The sequence below is a fragment of the Styela clava genome, unplaced genomic scaffold (assembly GCF_964204865.1).
Source record: "Styela clava unplaced genomic scaffold, kaStyClav1.hap1.2 HAP1_SCAFFOLD_114, whole genome shotgun sequence".
Taxonomy (NCBI): domain Eukaryota; kingdom Metazoa; phylum Chordata; class Ascidiacea; order Stolidobranchia; family Styelidae; genus Styela; species Styela clava.
The window spans coordinates 25,001-30,000 of record NW_027556484.1 but is presented as its reverse complement, the minus strand read 5'-3'; the positions used below and the strand labels follow the sequence as shown (position 1 = coordinate 30,000).

Sequence of the window (5,000 nt, the reverse complement as noted above, 5' to 3'; positions counted from 1 at the left end):
TACCCGGACCTTTCGGCCTAGGTTAGACACTCGCTGCTTCACTCAGTGTAGCGCGCGTGCGGCCCCGGACATCTAAGGGCATCACAGACCTGTTATTGCTCAATCTCGTGTGGCTAAACGCCACTAGTCCCTCTAAGAAGTTAGACGCCGACCGAGAAGGTCGCGTAACTATTTAGCATGCCAGAGTCTCGTTCGTTATCGGAATTAACCAGACAAATCGCTCCACCAACTAAGAACGGCCATGCACCACCACCCACAGAATCAAGAAAGAGCTCTCAATCTGTCAATCCTACCTGTGTCCGGGCCGGGTGAGTTTCCCCGTGTTGAGTCAAATTAAGCCGCAGGCTCCACTCCTGGTGGTGCCCTTCCGTCAATTCCTTTAAGTTTCAGCTTTGCAACCATACTTCCCCCGGAACCCAAAGACTTTGGTTTCCCGGAAGCTGCCGGAAAGGTCGTCATGGTAACGCCTCCCGATCGCTAGTTGGCATCGTTTATAGTCAGAACTAGGACGGTATCTGATCGTCTTCGAACCTCTGACTTTCGCTCTTGATTAAAGAAAACATTCTTGGCGAATGCTTTCGCAGTAGTTCGTCTTCCGCCGATCCAAGAATTTCACCTCTAACGGCAGAGTACGGACGCCCCCGTCTGTCCCTCTTAATCATTACCTCGTGCTCCGAAAACCAACAAAATAGAACCGAGGTCCTATTCCATTATTCCATGCAACACTATGCAGGCGAACAGCCTGCTTTGAACACTCTAATTTTTTCAAAGTAAACTTATCGGCCACCGCCGACACTCAGTCAAGAGCACCGACGGAGAACCGAAGGTGAGGCGAACGCAACCAGTGACACGCCTTGCGACGGACCGGCGGCGCTCGCCCAAAATCCAACTACGAGCTTTTCAACCGCAACAACTTTAGCATACACTGTTGGAGCTGGAATTACCGCGGCTGCTGGCACCAGACTTGCCCTCCAATGGATACTCGTTAAGAGTTTTAGGATGTACTCATTCCAATTACAGGGCCTCGTTAGAGTCCTGTATTGTTATTTTTCGTCACTACCTCCCCGTGTCGGGAATGGGTAATTTGCGCGCCTGCTGCCTTCCTTGGATGTGGTAGCCGTTTCTCAGGCTCCCTCTCCGGAATCGAACCCTGATTCCCCGTTACCCGTTATCACAAAGGTAGGCACGTAGCGTACCTTCGACAGTTGATAGGGCAGACACTTGAATGATACGTCGTCGGTGCAGAGACCGTACGATCCGCGTGGTTATCCAGAGTCATCAAACGTCACAGGACGAACCCGGTCGGTTTTGATCTGATAAAAGCGCGCCTCCCGAAGTCGGCGCTTAATGCATGTATTAGCTCTAGAATTACCACAGTTATCCACTTCGCTTACGAGACCAAATAAACCAAGACTGATTTAATGAGCCATTCGCAGTTTCGCTTTACGAGAACTCGTACTTGCACCTGCATGGCTTAATCTTTGAGACAAGCATATCACTACTGGCAGGATCAACCAGATAGCTGCGACAGCTGCGCTCGGCCCTTGCTGGGCCGCCCGGCGCGTGCTCGTCGCATTCGTTTAAGACCGAGGCGATCGCCTGCGGCCGTACTCGGCTTCGACAGTCGCTGGCCGCGACGTCCACGCTCTCGCCGGCAGTGCCAGGCGGAGCGATTTGCGTTTTTTCTTTGCTCGCCCTCTCTCGGGCTCGATCCATTCAGTTTCGCACAAACAAGAGCTCTGCCGGCCGCCTGCAGCGGTGCCTAAAACCCGGGCATAACAATGCGACCGTTCTGCTAGGCCGACAAGCGCTCAAGCCAGACGCTCGATCGAACGCCCCCTACATATTAGTCGAGACAACGGCTCGCTCATTAGCATCGCGTTTGTACTTTAACTTTTTTCGGCTCGGCTTCTTTCGACGCCGATGCCGGCGACGCAGCACTCTCTCGCCCGCCAGCCACCGAGAAAAGGGTGCGCTCCGACCGGCCCCGCACCGCTCTTTCTTGGCTCATTCGAAATTACTGTCTTTCGCTCTGACATGCCTTACCTAGGGTTAGGTTAGTATGCTTGCACGTTTGTACTTTAACTTTTTTCGGCTCGGCTTCTTTCGACGCCGATGCCGGCGACGCAGCACTCTCTCGCCCGCCAGCCACCGAGAAAAGGGTGCGCTCCGACCGGCCCCGCACCGCTCTTTCATGGCTCATTCGAAATTACTGTCTTTCGCTCTGACATGCCTTACCTAGGGTTAGGTTAGTATGCTTGCACGTTTGTACTTTAACTTTTTTTGGCTCGGCTTCTTTCGACGCCGATGCCGGCGACGCAGCACTCTCTCGCCCGCCAGCCACCTAGAAAAGGGTGCGCTCCGACCGGCCCCGCACCGCTCTTTCTTGGCTCATTCGAAATTACTGTCTTTCGCTCTGACATGCCTTACCTAGGGTTAGGTTAGTATGCTTGCACGTTTGTACTTTAACTTTTTTCGGCTCGGCTTCTTTCGACGCCGATGCCGGCGACGCAGCACTCTCTCGCCCGCCAGCCACCGAGAAAAGGGTGCGCTCCGACCGGCCCCGCACCGCTCTTTCATGGCTCATTCGAAATTACTGTCTTTCGCTCTGACATGCCTTACCTAGGGTTAGGTTAGTATGCTTGCACGTTTGTACTTTAACTTTTTTTGGCTCGGCTTCTTTCGACGCCGATGCCGGCGACGCAGCACTCTCTCGCCCGCCAGCCACCGAGAAAAGGGTGCGCTCCGACCGGCCCCGCACCGCTCTTTCATGGCTCATTCGAGTTTACTGTCTTTCGCTCTGACATGCCTTACCTAGGGTTAGGTTAGTATGCTTGCACGTTTGTACATTAACTTTTTTCGGCTCGGCTTCTTTCGACGCCGATGCCGGCGACGCAGCACTCTCTCGCCCGCCAGCCACCGAGAAAAGGGTGCGCTCCGACCGGCCCCGCACCGCTCTTTCTTGGCTCATTCGAAATTACTGTCTTTCGCTCTGACATGCCTTACCTAGGGTTAGGTTAGTATGCTTGCACGTTTGTACATTAACTTTTTTCGGCTCGGCTTCTTTCGACGCCGATGCCGGCGACGCAGCACTCTCTCGCCCGCCAGCCACCGAGAAAAGGGTGCGCTCCGACCGGCCCCGCACCGCTCTTTCATGGCTCATTCGAAATTACTGTCTTTCGCTCTGACATGCCTTACCTAGGGTTAGGTTAGTATGCTTGCACGTTTGTACTTTAACTTTTTTTGGCTCGGCTTCTTTCGACGCCGATGCCGGCGACGCAGCACTCTCTCGCCCGCCAGCCACCTAGAAAAGGGTGCGCTCCGACCGGCCCCGCACCGCTCTTTCTTGGCTCATTCGAAATTACTGTCTTTCGCTCTGACATGCCTTACCTAGGGTTAGGTTAGTATGCTTGCACGTTTGTACTTTAACTTTTTTCGGCTCGGCTTCTTTCGACGCCGATGCCGGCGACGCAGCACTCTCTCGCCCGCCAGCCACCGAGAAAAGGGTGCGCTCCGACCGGCCCCGCACCGCTCTTTCTTGGCTCATTCGAAATTACTGTCTTTCGCTCTGACATGCCTTACCTAGGGTTAGGTTAGTATGCTTGCACGTTTGTACTTTAACTTTTTTTGGCTCGGCTTCTTTCGACGCCGATGCCGGCGACGCAGCACTCTCTCGCCCGCCAGCCACCTAGAAAAGGGTGCGCTCCGACCGGCCCCGCACCGCTCTTTCTTGGCTCATTCGAAATTACTGTCTTTCGCTCTGACATGCCTTACCTAGGGTTAGGTTAGTATGCTTGCACGTTTGTACTTTAACTTTTTTTGGCTCGGCTTCTTTCGACGCCGATGCCGGCGACGCAGCACTCTCTCGCCCGCCAGCCACCTAGAAAAGGGTGCGCTCCGACCGGCCCCGCACCGCTCTTTCTTGGCTCATTCGAAATTACTGTCTTTCGCTCTGACATGCCTTACCTAGGGTTAGGTTAGTATGCTTGCACGTTTGTACTTTAACTTTTTTCGGCTCGGCTTCTTTCGACGCCGATGCCGGCGACGCAGCACTCTCTCGCCCGCCAGCCACCGAGAAAAGGGTGCGCTCCGACCGGCCCCGCACCGCTCTTTCATGGCTCATTCGAGTTTACTGTCTTTCGCTCTGACATGCCTTACCTAGGGTTAGGTTAGTATGCTTGCACGTTTGTACATTAACTTTTTTCGGCTCGGCTTCTTTCGACGCCGATGCCGGCGACGCAGCACTCTCTCGCCCGCCAGCCACCGAGAAAAGGGTGCGCTCCGACCGGCCCCGCACCGCTCTTTCTTGGCTCATTCGAAATTACTGTCTTTCGCTCTGACATGCCTTACCTAGGGTTAGGTTAGTATGCTTGCACGTTTGTACATTAACTTTTTTCGGCTCGGCTTCTTTCGACGCCGATGCCGGCGACGCAGCACTCTCTCGCCCGCCAGCCACCGAGAAAAGGGTGCGCTCCGACCGGCCCCGCACCGCTCTTTCATGGCTCATTCGAAATTACTGTCTTTCGCTCTGACATGCCTTACCTAGGGTTAGGTTAGTATGCTTGCACGTTTGTACTTTAACTTTTTTTGGCTCGGCTTCTTTCGACGCCGATGCCGGCGACGCAGCACTCTCTCGCCCGCCAGCCACCTAGAAAAGGGTGCGCTCCGACCGGCCCCGCACCGCTCTTTCTTGGCTCATTCGAAATTACTGTCTTTCGCTCTGACATGCCTTACCTAGGGTTAGGTTAGTATGCTTGCACGTTTGTACTTTAACTTTTTTCGGCTCGGCTTCTTTCGACGCCGATGCCGGCGACGCAGCACTCTCTCGCCCGCCAGCCACCGAGAAAAGGGTGCGCTCCGACCGGCCCCGCACCGCTCTTTCTTGGCTCATTCGAAATTACTGTCTTTCGCTCTGACATGCCTTACCTAGGGTTAGGTTAGTATGCTTGCACGTTTGTACTTTAACTTTTTTTGGCTCGGCTTCTTTCGACGCCGATGCC

General features: G+C 54.4%; 1 non-coding gene across 1 annotated transcript in view; it reads right to left on the bottom strand.

Annotated features, from left to right (window-relative positions):
- LOC144418753 (small subunit ribosomal RNA) overlaps positions 1-1,521 on the bottom strand; it is a 1,810-nt gene extending 289 nt beyond the window's left edge. The window contains exon 1 of the ribosomal RNA XR_013473658.1: positions 1-1,521. This exon is cut by the window's left edge and continues 289 nt beyond it. This is a non-coding gene — a ribosomal RNA (small subunit ribosomal RNA).
- Between the last annotated feature and the right edge of the window lie 3,479 nt (positions 1,522-5,000).